General features: G+C 42.7%; 1 protein-coding gene across 2 annotated transcripts in view; it reads left to right on the plus strand.

The window, feature by feature from the left end:
* NIM1K (NIM1 serine/threonine protein kinase) overlaps nucleotides 1-17,074 on the plus strand; it is a 69,044-nt gene that overhangs the window by 17,540 nt on the left and 34,430 nt on the right. Inside the window, exon 2 of one of the 2 annotated variants that reach the window (XM_068535302.1) lies at nucleotides 8,380-8,501. The exons of the other annotated variant lie outside the window; for it this stretch is intronic. The gene's annotated coding sequence lies outside the window, so the exon portion shown is untranslated. The remainder of the gene's footprint in view (nucleotides 1-8,379; nucleotides 8,502-17,074) is intronic. 2 annotated transcript variants of the gene reach the window in all.

Consider the following 17,074-nt stretch of genomic DNA (forward strand, 5'->3'; position numbering starts at 1 on the left):
CAAATCCTCACAAATAGCTCGAGTGTGCAGGTTTTTTTGTTTGTTTTTTTTAAATTTACTTATTTATTTTATGGTTGTGTTGTGTCTTCGTTTCTGTGCGAGGGCTTTCTCTAGTTGCAGCAAGTGGGGGCCACTCTTCATCGCGGTGCGCGGGCCTCTCACTATCGCGGCCTCTCTTGTTGTGGAGCATGGGCTCCAGACGCGCAGGCTCAGCAATTATGGCTCACGGGCCTTGTCGCTCCGCGGCATGTGGGATCTTCCCAGACCAGGGCTCGAACCCGTGTCCCCTGCATTGGCAGGCAGATTCTCAACCACTGCGCCACCAGGGAAGCCCTCGAGTGTACAGTTTTATCGAGTGCTTTTTCTGCACCTGCTGAGCTGTTCTTTTATTTTTCTCCTTTAATTGATTCATGTGTTAAATTAAATATACACATCTTCTATTGTTAAGCCATGCTTACATTCTTGGGAGAAGTTTTAGCTGGTCATACTTTTATAAATATACTGCCAGATTTCATTTACTACTATGTATTTTACATTTTTTATATATATGTTAGGGAGCAAAATTGGCTTATAATTTCACTTTTTTGTGCAGTCTGCTAAATTTCAACAGGTATTCTATTCCAAGATGGCCTGAGCTGTGATCTAGCTTGTTTCTTCTCTGGTGTATACATATACAGCAAGTATTGCTGTGTATTCTTTTTTTTTTTTTTTTTTAACTATTTTTTTAAACTTTTTTTTTAATGTATTTTACCACAATTTTTTTTTTTTTTTAATGAAAGCTTCTTTCTTTCTTTCTTTCTTTCTTTATCTATTTTTGGCTATGTTGGGTCTTCGTTTCTGTGTGAGGGCTTTCTCTAGTTGCAGCAAGTGGGGGCCACTCTTCATCACGGTGCACGGGCCTCTCATTGTCATGGCCTCTCTTGTTGCGGAGCACAAGCTCCAGACGCGCAGGCTCAGCAGTTGTGGCTCACGGGCCTAGTTGCTCCGCGGCATGTGGGATCTTCCCAGACCAGGGCGTAAACCCGTGTCCCCTGCATTAGCAGGCAGATTCTCAACCACTGCGCCACCAGGGAAGCCCCTGCTGTGTATTCTTATTTATTTATAACTTCCATTGAGTCATTTGAACTTGTTTAGCAATAATAATAATCATAGTGAACCATTTTGATCTTTCTCTCTGCAGGTTGTCATCCAATAGCATAGGGTTATCTAGAGTTTCATCAAATCAGGTCGGGTACTTGCAATGGGGAAGGCAAGTCTATTATGTAGTTGTGAATAAAAGATACTTCCATTTGTATATTTACTGTCACTGATATTCATCAGGCCCAGTGGTTTATTAGAAAACAAAACACTTTAAAGACTCTTCCTTTCTGATTCTCCTGCCTGCCCTTGCTGCTATCTGTAACTCATGCCCAAGCTTGGACCTCAGGGCAACGGCCTGTTCCTTTGAGCGTTATGTTCTACTATAGTGTAGACCACATGGAGGCAGCCAGTGGAGTCAGGAGGGCCTGGAGCCCATGCTGCCCTGACACTCACTTGCTCTCTGAGTTTGGACCAGTTCCTCAGCCTCTATAAACTTTAGTTATTTCATCAGTGCAATGGGAATTTTAATATCTGTCTTACAGGGTTTGTCATAATGAGTGATCAATAATACAAAAGCACAGTGTCTGGTATATAGTAATTGCTTATAAAAGTAGCTTTTAGTATACCTTCTCTGTCATATTGAATAAAATGCTAGTAGGACTATGGTAACACCAACTAAAAGCACGACTGCTTGCAGTCGTCCTTCCAAAGGTGCTATTAGTTTGTGGTTTATAGGTTTATGTTACTTCATCTTTCGTATATTGTTTTAATTATTTTAAAACAAATATTTTTTTGGCACCTACCATATCCTAGGACTAGATGCTGGGGAATATTAAGGATACAAGGTAAACAAGCAGCTGAGATCAGTCTAGAAAGGCCAAACATAATTAGAATATGAGCTGATAGGTTATCAGATATGAGATAGCAAGACAGAATATCAGGATAAGATCTGAGAATATCAAGAAATGAATTTCAGTGGGAGTGATTAGGGTGAAACAGCTAACTCTGTCTGGTCTAACACCAAGAAGGTGATACTTCAGCAGGGTCTTGAAGGCTGAGTGAGACAAGGAGCAAGTGTGCTCCAGTCAGGGCAAGTTGGGTATGTCAGGCTACCTGGGCATGAAAGGATATTTTACGATAGGGATGGTAAAACTTTAGGAATAAATTGCATAATAGATTCAGATCTCAGAATTCCTTTCAGGGCTGCATATTTAACTGTGAGTCTTTGAGCTTGGGACAAGGGACGAGGGATGCCTTGGAATCCTGGGTAAACACTGATCCTCTAGTGTCCTAGTGGTAGGATTTAATTCACCACTAATTAGTGTTGGTTTTGGCTCCCATGGGGAAGTGTAAACACAAAGAAGGCAAGGAGTAGGGAGAAGGGCAAAGGCAAGTGCATGGGTGTGTATATTTGCAGAACCGTTTTGGAGGAACTGAGGAGTGCAGAGAAGGTCTTGAAAATAGAGCAGGGATTATTTCTCATGCTTTAAAACACAGCAAAATCTGCTGGAGGCTACTAACGTGTCACACCCTTAAAATAAAAACAGAGGGAAACGGAGCCTTCTTTACTTGTACTGTGATCATTTTAACCTCAGTAGCCTTCCAAAGGGAAACCATAATCGGGTTGTTTTTATTGTCTGTGGGCTGGAGCAAGCGTTGGTCTGTAAACATTGGATGCTTCCAACTCAAATAGCCTTCTTAGGAATGTCTACCCACATTTGAGGTGTGCTTCACTGGGAACCTTAGAATGCTGTACAAAAGCAGTAGGGCATCTCCTCAAACTCACAAGGTTTCAGAAATTTTCCAGCCAGAGGTGCTCGGGTGAGGGGCACTTGTAACAAACCTGCCCTTGTTTTAGGAGACAGCGCTTGAAAGAGTTTTGGTTTTTGTTTGGTTGTCTTTTTTAGATTTTTGCCTTTTCTTCTTCATCATACAACAGTTGTTTGTGGTGGGTTTTTTGTTTTTTCAGCCAGAGAAGGATGTCTGTGAGAGAAATATCTGTATCTTCCAAGATCCACACGACCTTTTTTTTTTTTTTTTTAATTTACTTATTTATTTATTTATTTTTGGCTGTGTTGGGTCTTCGTTTCTGTGCGAGGGCTTTCTCTAGTTGTGGCAAGCAGGGGCCACTCTTCATCGTGGTGCGCGGGCCTCTCACTATCGCGGCCTCTCTTGTCCCGGAGCACAGGCTCCAGACGTGCAGGCTCAGTAGTTGTGGCTCACGGGCCTAGTTGCTCCGCAGCCTATGGGATCTTCCCAGACCAGGGCTCGAACCCGTGTCCCCTGCATTAGCAGGCAGATTCTCAACCACTGCGCCACCAGGGAAGCCCCACACTACCTTTTAAAGTATCTGTACGATTCAAGTCAAGTCAGCCAGCATTTATGTACTCCTCCTGGGTACTGGGTGCCCAGAATCCTGAAATTAATAAGATTGAGGACCTGCCCCATAGAAACCCACGTTCCGGTCAGGAGGGCAAATATGTACCCAAGTAACTCAAACACCAGACAGGATTTGAAGATGTTGAAGGAAAATGTCAGAGTTCATGGGGGAAAACCAGAGGAGGAGCTAAATTCTTGCGAGGAGTATCAGAAGGAGAACAGAAGGGAAGGGAAAGGAAGGGAAGGGAAAAGAAGGAAAGGAAAGGAAAGAGAATGGAATGTAGTCTTAACTTGGATACGTAGAATTTCAACCATTAGGTGACTGAAATTAAGAAAAGGAATGAAATTAATCTCTTGTAAAACAAGAATTTAAAATAATTTTTCTGCTTACCAACAAAATAAACCTGTTTTAATTCATTGATTAATTCTTCTACTCCATAAACATGCATTGAGTACCTATGATGTGCCAGGCACTGTTTAGAGATAGAAAAGGAATAGAACATCTCTGCTCTCAGTTCCTTCATTGTCTAAACAGGTAGACAGAGATGTGCACACAAACAGTGACACCACAGAGAGGCAGATATACCTAGAGGGATGCATGAAATACTCTGAGAGCCCCGTGGGTGTAAGAGAGTCAAGGAAGACTTCACGGACAGATAGAGTTTTAGAGGTTTGATGGTGAATGGGTCATGGAAACAGTCCATGTAGAGGGCATGTCATGTACAAAGGCAGAGAAGCATGAAGCAGCCTGGGATGTTTATGAGACCTCAGGTGTTTTGATATGTCTCAAATATAGGGTTATAAAGGATGGAAAGTTTGGCTGGGTCTGGAAATTAAACTGACAAGAACAGATTAACAAGAGAAAAGGATACAAATTTATTTCATATACATCTTATGTGACATGGGAGCCTTCATAAGGAAATGAAGACCCAAAGAAACAGGCCTGAGTGTTTTACACTGGGTTTGATGAAGAGTGGACAGTCATGGAGGAATATGATAGGCTAAGGAGTACGAGTTGAGTGTAGTCAACTGGTAGAAACTTAGCAAAGCCTCTTTGTTAGGATTCTTCTCTATGACCCTTTGTCTTCAGAGATAAGGCTGCTCCTTTCCTCCAGGTATAGGGAGAGCCCATCTCACCTGAGGGTTGTATAACATGTTTCAGGGAAGAAGGGCAAGGGGAGAAGAAAGTCGGAGTGACTCTCCTGCTTAAAATACTATGGGGCCATATTTTGGGGTAGCATGTCCTGAACCCCATCAGGATATATGGAGGGGGCCAATGAAAGGGAGCGGGGGAGATGAGAAATGAAGCTAGAAATAAAATCAAGAGCCAGATCTTGAAGAGCTTTCTAGACCATGCAATGGAAATTGAATTTTATCCTGTAGTCTTTTTTTTTTTTTTTTTTTTTGCTGGGAGATTCTTTTTTATTCATTTTATCCTTAGAGAAAAGAAATTTAACTTACAAAGACCCGAAGCAACAATTTGTCAAAATAAGTAACCCATCCAGGGTTTACAGACACCAAAGGCATGAAAAGTGGATTCCAGCACAGAGCATGAGGTGACTCCCAGCTGAAGCCAAACAGAGATGCCGGCGTCTAGGCCTCAGGGCAGCGCTAGCCCCCCAGCGTGGCGGCCACAGCAGCACCTACCTCCCTATAAGGCTCCGGGGGCAAAGGAGGCCACCTCCTCCCTCTGGCCCCAAGGGCTCAACCCCTCCTCCTCACGGCTGTGATCTGCTTTGTGGAGAATTTACAGGATGAGGATGACCTACAGAAACCATAGGAACTGACCGTACATCCTTCCTTATATCTATCTATCTGTGTTCAGTGTCCCACCATAGAAAGTTCGTATCCAGAGAGAGCAGGTACGCCACGTGGAAGGGGGTCTGCGCTAGGAAGACAGTCGGGAGGGCGGGGCAGGGAAAACGCCGAGACCGGGACCTTGACCGTGACCGGCGTGGAACCCGTACGTGATGTCAGTGGATCCAAGTGGAGGTTGGAGAGCTCCCCTCGCTGTGCTGCGGCAGCTGCCCCTTCCCTCCCGGTCCTGCCGCCCGCAGGTGTGGGGCTCCCACCATCCATCCGCGGTGGCGCTGGGCTGGCAGGGGCAGCGGGGGGGAGGAAGGGGGGGAGAAGCTCCCTGTCCTCGCCGCTCCGGGGCGCCCGCCCGGAGCTGAGGTCCTCCGACCTTCAGACCGTGATGGAGTACTGAGGTATATAGTACTGAGGTATATAGTTTCTCGGTATATAGTATATAGTTTCTCGGAAAGTTTAAGAAACGGAATCAATAACGTGCTCGTCGTGGGGCCCGACGGTGCGGGAGGACTCGGGCGGCTCCCCTACTGCCCACGTGCTGCAGCTTGGAATTGCCCTCAAACTGCTCCCATTTCTGGTCTCAGGACTTAATGAAGCTCAGGTTCTTGATGTCTCGTCGCAGAAAGAATTCAGTGAGAGACAAAGTGATAGGTAAGAACTGGATTTATTTAGAGAGAAACACACTCCACAGATGGAGTGTGGGCCATCTCAGAAGGTGAGAGCAGCCTCCTGCAGTCATTTTAATGAAGGATTCTAAGTGGGAAAGTAATATCTACATTTTAGAAAGATCCTGCAGGTGGTTTCCTGGAGAATAAAGTTGAACTGGGCAAGACAGGAAGTAGAAAAGCCTGCTAAAAGGCTGTTTCAGCCAACTAGGTACCGGGTGGGATTGAGACCTTTAAAGGCCATCACCATCATCATCCCCCACATGCAATTCAAAATTTAAGCAAAGCTAACCATAAAATAAGAATAATAGAACCCAAGTTCTGATTTTTCTTATGATGATTGTTTAGATGCATTGAAAAAATTATATCAAATATCAAAATATTTTAAGACTTCTATTGCCTCTTCTCTTTGGTGCCCTGGTCTGCTGGTGCCCTAAAGCATGTGCATCACTGTGTCTTGTGGGATCCAGCCTGCCCAGTACAGGCGGTGGTCAGGACGATGGGTAAAAAGACTGGGGTGGTTTGAAGTGGGAGAGTCAACAGGACTGAGTGATGGGTGAGGGGAAGAGAGAAGCCAGGGACGGCGCCGAGACTTCTGACTTGGGTGGCAGGGTCGTGCCCTGCCTTTGGATTTCTACTGCTTGTCATTGCTGACATTTGGCCATGGCCCCTCCCGGGCAGGCACCCTTCCAGCATCTGTTCCCTCTGCAGAGTGCCTCCATCCTTTGCACTTAGTCCAGGCTCCAACGGGTATTTTAAAGTGCCCTCATCCGAGGGCCCCCAATAAATCCCTCACAGACTTTAAAATCCTCAGGACCAGATCCAGCCTCTGACATAACCACTGTTTCAGCACAGCTCTGTCATGAGACTCCTGACACAACCTTGGCTCAGATCGGAGGGCTCAGCAGGGGCCCCCATTCCTTTCACCCATCTCTCATCCTCCCCTTGTAGGTGGCTCCTCTGTGCAAAGGTAACCTGGTCCCCTTACTTACTCTGGAACTGTGGCTCAGTGACAAAAGGAGAAGATGCAGCCTGTGGAGACACAGCTTTATCCCGATGACATGCATCATGTCATCACCCACTGTCAGCCCCCAAATCTGTCTGGGAACAAAAGGCCCCAGGCAGCAGCTAGATATATCTCTGGGATTGTTTCTGAATATTCCGAAATATCCATAACTCAATTGGGAAGAGAATTCCCCCCATGATCCTGAGACTAGAGTTCATTATACTGTTTTCTTCGGGATTCCCAAAGCCCTAACTGAGAGAAACAAAAACAAATGCAGAGGGCACACCAGCTAGTATTCTCCATGAGGGCTTTAAGTCCCTCTTCATGTTCCTCCAGGCCTGGTGTCAGATACTGGCACCATAGTGCCATGTATTGTTTTCATCACGAATATTGGAGCACCCCCTTCTGCCTGGGGGTGTATTCTACAGTCAGTTGGTAATTATGTCACCATTTCAACCACTTGACACAAAGTGCCAGATTTCATTTCTTTCCAAGTCATCCTACTTCCGAACTCACAACTCTGGAAAATCTCAGCTTTGGAATGCTGGACTAGACCATGCCAGGTGGGTAGGCCAGTTTATTGTATCAGAGATGAGTTACTTTTACATACACAGTCACCAGAGAGGGGCCACGTTCCCCAGAAATCGGTGGAGGTAAACGTATATTTTTAGTCCTTAAGCCAAGAAAATTGCTGTCATAATCATAAATAGTCCAAATAGCAACAACAACAAAAGGGCACACTGAAGTATACAGGGTGAGATGTGAAAGAGCTTCTTGAATTCTCCACCTCCGCCCCTACTTCATTTCCCTCCTCCTTGGCAACAGTTGGGTACTGCGCATCCAGAACTTTTCCTGCACTTTGTAGATATCTTTCCTTATGTGTGCATAGATCGCCACTTAAATGAAGTGACTGTTATCATGAAGCTCTCAGAGATGTGCCCATTTCATAGATCCGTACATACCCCTTATCTTTACAATGATAAATAATTCATAAAATTCAAACTAAAGTAGTACAGGGCAGGGAGGAGGCGGAGTGTGGGCTGAGGATCACAGCAGAAATCTTCTTGGTGCATAATTCAGAATCTTTCCGTGTTCAGTCTGTGATCTTTTTGCAGTTTTATACATTCAAATAATACCTGGTTTCTAGAGCTCATGCTCTGTTCGTGGGCTGCCCCATGAGATGACATCCTTGTTATCTACTTTCACTCACCTCCTTGGGGAAATATTTTCAGCCTGAAATACCGGGTCAATTAGCAAGCACCATGGAACAGTATGTAATTCTCAGAACTGGCTCCAGAAGCCTCCTGGCTCCCTGGTGGGTGCCCCTTAAACTGCCTCGCCAACACTGTGTAATCACTTCTTCTTCAACCAGCCTCAAAGTGTTCCCGCTCTGGGGAAGAAAGCGTCTCTAATTACATTTGCCTTTCTCTTCCTCAGTCGCCAAGGTCCTCTGTGCAGACGCCTGTGCTCAGCAGTTCCTGGAGCAGCAAAGGCGCAGCCAGACAGGAGGGCCCTTCCTCTCCTTTTAGAGAGCAGTGAATTTTGCTTTTCCAAGCCAGGTAGGCCTGCGTGATCTTTGACTTCATGACTCATGTTCTTTAACAGATTTACATTATTATTTACTATGTTACTCCCTTCACATGGAAGGCCAGTTTGGTATTAATGTATTTTCTCTTCATGTAAAATCCAGAATGACTGCTTACACCTACATGATTTATGAATTTCCTGCCTCCCTAGAGGATATTCTATTTCTCATCAAGATGAATATTTATTTGATTAAAAAAAAACAACTAATCTTTGATCCTGGTATACCTACGGGTATCGACCTATAAAGACATGTAAATACCCTTTATTACCATTTTCTTTCCCGAGAGCATTTAAAAATGTGGAGATGCTGTATTTTCTATGGGCTAAATTGCTGTTTACTGAAGACCTCAGGAATGGTTTTCTGTGAAGTGAGTTGAGGGAATGTCCTTTATGGAAACCGTGTGGGGGGTTTTTCCCTGTGTTTGCTCCTGGCTGGTTTGAGGACAGCCTCCTATGAATTTTATTTTATTTTATTGAAGTTTATTTTATTTTTTTTATACAGCAGGTTCTTATTAGTTATCTATTTTATACATATTAGTGTATACATGTCAATCCCAATCTCCCAGTTCATCCCACCACCACCCCCCCGCTTCCCCCCCCTTGGTGTCCATACTCTTATGAATTTTAAATTGTTCACGACAACAGAAGAAGAAAAAGCTACAGCAGCTGAGACATCAGATATAGTAGCCATGGAGATAAAAGCGCTGCTTTTTTCCCTCTGGGATGCAAAATTTGTGTTTAAATGTGAATGACATCTTGAGATCAATGCATTTGGTACAGTTCAGTAGTACAATAAAGAATGGTGTCAGAGATTGGGTAGAAAGATAAGGAAGTGTTCACTTAATGAATGAAGGCTTTTTGGAAGAGGTGGGCCAAAGACAAAGTATTTTGGGAACTAGGGACAAGTCATGTAATCTCTCTGGCCCTTGTCTCCTAAGCCCTAAAGTGAAGGGGTGGGAGGGGAGGAGCACTGAAGTGTCCTCAGTTTCTAACATTCTGTAATTCTTTGTTCTAGCCATTTTGGACAGTGTAGGCAAAGAACAGCAGGCAAGATCTAAATAAAAGTCTGAAAGGGGAGCTAGCTGTTAAGAATGCAAGCTGGAGGGACTTCTAGCCATTTTGGACAGTGTAGGCAAAGAACAGCAGGCAAGATCTAAATAAAAGTCTGAAAGGGGAGATAGCTGTTAAGAATGCAAGCCGGAGGGACTTCCCTGGTGGTCCAGTAGTTAAGACTCTGCACTCTTCCACTGCAGGGGGTGCAGGTTCAATCCCAGGTCCGGGAACTAAGGTCCCACATGCCGTGTGGCACAGCCAAAAAACAAAAAGTGAGCTGGGATGGAAGATGTGTGCAGAAATGTGAATGGCAGAAAGGGAGCATGAATGGTCTGGAATCAGAAGGTTGTATTTAATCCAAAATATGGTCAAGGTAGTAGGAAAAAGATTTGAAGGCAGCTGGCTGGGTAGTTTGCATTAAGTGAATATTTTCTAGTGTAACATTTTAATTCCCTTAATTGTTTCAAATGTATTTTAACAGCTTTATTAAGATGTAACTCAAATACCATACAATTGACTCATTTAAAGTACACAGTTCAATGACTTTTAGTATATTCACAGAGCTGTGCATATTTACATCACCACAGTCAATTTTAGAATATTTTCATTACCCTAAAAAGAAATGTTGCTCTGCTTAGCCAGTATTCCCAACTCCTCCCTCTAAACCCTAACCAACCACTAATCTACTTTCTGTTGCTATAGATTTGCCTATTCTGAACACTTCATGTAAATGGGATCATACAATATACGGTCCTTTATGACTGCTTCTTTCACCTGGCAGAATGGTTTCAAGGTTTGTCCTTGCTGTACATATGTCAGTACTTCATTTCTTTTTATTGATGAATAACATCTACTGTATAGATATACCGCATTTTATTTATCCATTCATCAGTTGATGGATATTTGGGTTGTTTCTACTTTTTAGCTATTATGAATTATGCTGCTATTAACATTTGTATATAAGTTTTTGTGTGGACATGTTTTCATTTCTCTAAGGTATATACCTAGGAGAGGAATTGCTAGTTTATGAGATAACTATATTCAATTGTTTTAAAAACTGACAGATTGTTTTTCAAGGCGCTGCACCATTTCACATTCCCACCAGCAGTGTATGAAGCTTCCAGTTCCTCCACATCCTCTCTAACACTTGTTATTACCTGTCTTTTTTATTCTAGCCATCCTAGTGGGTGTGAAGTGGTATCTCATTGTGGTTTTGCGTTCCCTGATGGCTCATGACGTTGAGCATCTTTATACGTTTTTACTGGCCGTCTGTATATCTTCTTTGGAGAAATGTCTATTTAGATCCTTTGCCTATTTTTAATCGGGTTGTCTTTTTATTTGAGTTATTTTTTGTGTTATCTTTTTATTTTTAATTGAGTTATTTTATTTATAGATTCTCGATACAAATCCTAACACTAGACCACCAGGGAACTCCCAGAACCTAGTTTAAATTTATACTAACTCAATTTTAGTGAAATCAAGAAACTTTACTCCTTTATAGCTCCATTCCCCCCTCCTCTTTGTTGTACTATTATTGTTATAACTATTGTATCTTTTTTTAAAAATTATTTATTTATTTATTTATTTATTTATTTATGGCTGTGTTGGGTCTTCGTCTCTGTGCAAGGGCCCTCTATAGTTGCGGCAAGTGGGGGCCACTCTTCATCGCGGTGCGCGGGCCTCTCACCGTCGCGGCCTCTCTTGTTGCGGAGCACAGGCTCCAGACGCACAGGCTCAGCAATTGTGGCTCACGGGCCCAGTTGCTCCGTGGCATGTGGGATCTTCCCAGACCAGGGCTCGAACCTGTGTCCCCTGCATTGGCAGGCAGATTCTCACCCACTGCGCCACCAGGGAAGCCCGATTTAATGTCTTTTAAAGAAGCTGAGAGAAGAAAGGATAGCAAGTGTAGATAGACTTGAGGATTATTACAAACCCCTTGAGTGAAGAAATCCTCTCTACTTTGCTTCATTATCATATCCCCTGCACCTAGAACAGTGTTTGTCACGTAGTAGATGCTCATTTAATATATAAATGAATGAATAATGATCTCCATACAGACAATTAATGAAATCCCAGAGAGAGAGAGTCCCAATAAGATGTAGAGATGAGTAACGAAGAGATTAAGATTAAGAGAATAAGGTTGCGTGAGTTGTGTGTATTGGGGGAGAGGTAATAATCATAGTGAGAAGAAGTGAGAGTGTCTTTCTCATTCAGTGCCATATGTATCTGAGGCTAACATGGTGTTGGCATATAGCAGTTGCTCAATAAATGTTGAATGAATGAATGATGCATCCTATGGCTGGTGCAGATCTTGGAGGACGAGGCAAGAGAGTTTCAGTCTTAGAAGTCCCTGTGTTGGGACTTCCCTGGTGGTCCAGTGGTTAAGACTCTGTGTTCCCAATGCAGGGGGCCCGGGTTCGATCCCTGGTCAGGGAACTAGATCCTGTTTGCCGCAACTAAGATCTCACCTGCCGCACCTAAGACCTGGCACAGCCAAATAAATAAATAAATAAAATATTTTTTTAAAAAAAGAAGAAGTCCCTGTGTTCCCCAAGTGAATACAATCTCTGTCTCTTCTCAGTGCCTCTGGCTCTAAAGTGGTGCTTTTCCTGGGGTCTCACCTTGTGTCCCATGTCCCCACTGGACTGCCTGGACCACCTGCTCCCTTTGTGGGTCCTAAGCAGGATGTCCAATTACTGAAGGATGAGAAGTGCAAGCCTATTGGTTAAGACTGAGCAGAGGGAAGACAGAATAAATTTATCATTAACCAAGCTGGTAGGGTGGTTTGAAGGGGAAGAAGAAAATTATTAGTGATTGGCAGAGGCAACTGAGAGAAAACCTGTGATCTTCTACATTTATATGCTCATTCATTCACCCACAACAGTTATTGAAAGCTTGCATAGAACAAAGTGTTCAGCTTTCCTTATGCCAAATATTAAATCCTAGACATAAAAAATTACTGTATTGTAAAAACATTCTGGAAATAACTATATAGCCCGCTGTGGTGGTGAAGATGAGCCCTGAGACTGGAGCCTCCCTGCCTGGGCTTGAATCCTGGATGGGTGGAGTCGCCTGACCTCCCTTTTTGTAAAACCGAGAATTCATGTAAGGATTAAATGGTTAATACACATAAAGCACCTAGAATAGTGCCCACCCCATCGTATGTATTATAATATGTAAGAGCTAGCTATTATTATTGGTGTAATAATTGCTGTTAAACAAAGACTAGAATAGTTGAGATTATCAGTAAATTTCAATAACATTTTAGACTTCCCATTTTCCATACTACATATCTATCTAGGCTTCTCCTTAGTAGCAGCCAATTATGTATATATGTATTTATTTATTTTACAGCTTGAGCAAATGAGAAGCAACAACTCTCTTCTTACATATATTTATTTCATTTTGTTATGTGGTTACTGTGGTAAAGAGCTGTTTTCTACCTTTGAAAAACCAGCTTTACTCCAGAGGTTACCAGAACAGAGAGGAGCCCCATGGATGGATAATTCAGAGGGCAGGAAAGCGGTTGCTTTTCTTTCAAATTAGGTTGATCTGAATGAATTCCTGCCTGAGATTTCAAAGCTATGACAGATCAATGGACTCAGGAATCAGACATCAAAGGTGATGTTTCTAATGTAAATGTATGAGCCATTCAAAACACTAATTAATGACTGTTCCTAGCTGGTTGTATCATGTAAAAGAGCAGCGTCATGAAAGATTCTTTTTTAAGGTTTAAAAAAAAATCTTTAGATTAGAAAGATACAGTAGAATGGTTGGATGTTTATTTCCATCACTGAATGCAAGAACCGCCCCTTCCCCCTACTCCCCTATTCCCCATAAGTGTTCCATAACCCACTTGCATTGCTTGGACCCTTAAAGTTCACTTGTACAATTAAGATTTGTCTTACTGTAGAATTGCAGGGTCCCTTCCAGTCAATTTTCTCAGTTGAAGCGTAGAACGCGCTTCAAACACCGAACATTGGTACCCAATGTGCTTATCTCAGCAGCAGATCGCTTATTTTAAGTCATGCACGCACAGTGATTGTCCAGGTCGTTGGAGCCTTAGTAAACTCATCATGTGGAGAGGGGGGTTTTGGCACATAATAGGTGTTTAATAAATGTTTGTTAAATGAATGAATGATGGTGGTGATGGTGAGCTGAAAATACCTTTATCATAAATAGGAGTCTTATCTAGATTTTTCACCCTGAATGATCCCAGACAAGCCATTTAACCGGATCATTTCATGCCTTGGTTTCCATGTCTTTAAAAGAAAGTATTGATATAATTAGTGGTTTTAGGAGTAGACTAGAGCTTTGTTAATTCAAAATAATTACACTGAAGACTTCTACTGCCGAACTCACCTGGTTACAGCAAGGAGCAGGGAAGCAATCTAAACATCAGGTTATACATTTGTCAACACAGTCTTACACTGGTCGTCAGGAAAGTGAGCACTCGCTCTTATTTGGCCTGAGGTGCCTTCCAGGGAGGGATGCTATCAGGTAAAACAAATAACACAGTGGATATGCAGCTACACAATTATTTATCCTCATTAACTATCCAAAGTAAGAGGAAGAAATAACACATTTAAGTAAAATGATCACATTATATATCACCCAAACAATGACGCTTTTGAGAATAAAAAAAGGAGGTAATATTAATCACATTGGGAAACGCATGGACAGTATTAGGCAAACCAGAATGTACAGTCAACCTGGGTCTGTGCCATGTCCAGAAGCAGTCTCAAGTGTGCAGGATCAGTTTTGCCCTTTTTTACCTAACTAAAAATTTTCCCTTCCTGACCTCACCGTTTGCCTGTGATAGAACTCTCAATCCTCTTAAGATCTACGGTAGATCATTTGTAGCTTCACCTTTATTTGCTAGTTACAGCATCTGTGTTTCTCATTCATTATAAAATCATTAGCATTAACTAGGCAACTAAGAATGAGGCATATGCCTTCTGCTCCATTTGGTGAAATTCTTCCTGTGTTTTTAGCTAATTTCCTTATGTGAGTGTTCTACTGTTACTCACACCTTATTTTGTCTGATTTTCTACAGGTCCTGGTGCCCTGTACACATTCTCCTAAATTTGCTGATGACACGTTTCAGTTCTACTAGTGAATCTTGATAACTTTTCTTCCTCCTATAAGATAGATTTCCCCTCTAACTAGCACTGCCCACTCAATAGTCGTAGGATATTGACACCTCAGCTGGCTGTACCCGCTAGAATATCCATGTATTCTAGTGGAAAAGAGCCAGGTCTTTTATACATTTGCTCAACAAATATTTAATTGAGCTCTTATTTGTGCCAAATACTGTTTAGAGTCCTGGATATATAATCTAGTCTGTGATCTGTCTGTTGGTTTTCTTAATGGTATCTTTTGATACCCATAAATTTTAAATGCTGATGAAGTCAAACTTACCAAATTTTTTTTCCCTCTTACTGTTTGTGCTTTTTGTATCCAGTCCAAAAAACTTGCCCTACTTCAAAGTCCTGGAGATATACTTCTAGAAGCTTTATGGTGTTAGGTTTTATGTTTAAGTCAATGACATATCTCAGATTAATTTCTGTGCATGGTGTGGGATAAAGGTCAAGGTTCAACTTTTATTTACACAGACATCCAGTAGATCCAGCACCATGTGTTAAAAAAGACTTGCCTTTCCCCACTGAATTGGCTTGGCGCCTTGGTGGAAAATCAGTTGACCGTATATATGGGTCAATTCCTGGACTCTCTTTTGATTTTTTGGTCTATCCTTACACACTGTCTCAATTACTGTAGCTCTTATGAATATAGTCCATATAAGTCAAATATGATCACTACCCTGAAGGAGCTTACAATCTGATTTATGAGAGAGACAGTCAACATAGAAGTCATAATAGTACAAAGAGGTGGAGAAAATCACTGTGCTAGACACAGATGTTGGAAGTACAAAAGAGAACTCCACCTGGTTTAGGTGTGTAGGTACACAAGCTACCTGAAAGAGGTAACACCTAAAATGATCCTTAAGGGATCAGTAGGAATATGCAGAGGAGTAGGCCTGGTGCCCTCCAGTAAGAGTGAGGAAACCAGTGTGGCTGGGTGGAGTGAGTGAGGTGGAGATTGGAAGAGGTGACATCAAAGAAGAAGTGGACCACACTGGGCAGAGCCTTGAAGGCCATTTTAAGGGTCTTAGCTTTTACTCTGAGTGAGAAGAGAAGCCATCCAAGGGTTTTGAGTAGAGAAGTGACACGATCTGACGTCTTTTAGAAGGATCTTCCTGGATGCTCTGTCTGAAACAGATGATGTCTGAGCTGGTCTCAGAGCTTCTATCTTACCTGGCTGGTGGGTGCCAGATAAAACAGAAGCTCTGAGACCAGCTGCAGAGACTGTAACTAAAATCCAATCAAAAACTGATGGTGGCTTGGACTCAATGGTAATACTGGGATGACTGTGGTTTGGGTAATAATGGGATAAAGGGATTGTGTTCTGGATATATTTTGAAAATAGAGCCAATGAGATCTGCTGACAGATTGAACATGAGATATAAGATAAAAAGAGGAGTCCAGGTTTTCGGCTTCAGCTAGAAGGATGTGTTGCCAGTCACCAATATGTGAGAGCAAGTCTGGAGAAGAAAATCAGAAGCTTGGTTTTCCTACTTTAGAGTAAATATGAGAGATTACTACCCAAAGTACAAGCAATTTCCCCTACAGAGAAAGCAGGTGGAGATAAAGTCATCATGTGAGTCGTCAAGCCATGTGTGCAGCACTGTCCTAGGTGATGGGGAATCTAGGGGAATGGACGTGACCCCTGCACGTGGACCCTGCTCCTGAGGAGAGCTGCGAGGAGGCTTGATTCACACCAATGAAATGGAAGAAATGTGAAGTCAAGGACCAGATTGTGGATACAGATCTCAGGTGCCACAGGACAGTAGCGGTGTGGTCAGGAGTACTTGAAGTATGCTTCTAGAAGGAAATGGGAAAGGAGCCATCTTCACAGGTTGGGGAAAACTTAGAGAGGAAAAGGCAAAACTGTGGTACTAAGCAGGAACCACTAGAGACACAGATATTCTAGGCCTGGCTGGAAGGGTTGTCAGAAGGATTTTAAAAATTTGGTTCCTGGCACATAGTAGGCACTTGAGAAAGGATAGCTAGTAGTAGGTGTTATATGGGGGGAATAATGGAGATAAAATTGTGAGTCAAACTGTCCTGAGTTCAACCCCACCCCCATGTCAACACCTACTCCTTTGATGCCCTTTGCCCTTTCTCCTTTCCTAGGTTGTCTTCTTATACCTCTATTAGAAACCTTCAAATCTGGCTTTCTAAATTGTTTGTGAGGGGAAAAGGGAATTAGACTATCCTATTTCAGCAGGTCCATGCAGGCTTATGGGTTTTTAATCATCTCACTTGTGTGAAGACTACAAAGGTCCAGAAGGGGGCAATGTGACTCTTGGACTTCAGGCGGGCTTTTTTTTTCCTACAAATGCTTTGGAATTCATCCCCTTGTCCCCTGCCAC

Source organism: Eschrichtius robustus, chromosome 2 (genome assembly GCF_028021215.1).
Source record: "Eschrichtius robustus isolate mEscRob2 chromosome 2, mEscRob2.pri, whole genome shotgun sequence".
NCBI lineage: Eukaryota > Metazoa > Chordata > Mammalia > Artiodactyla > Eschrichtiidae > Eschrichtius > Eschrichtius robustus.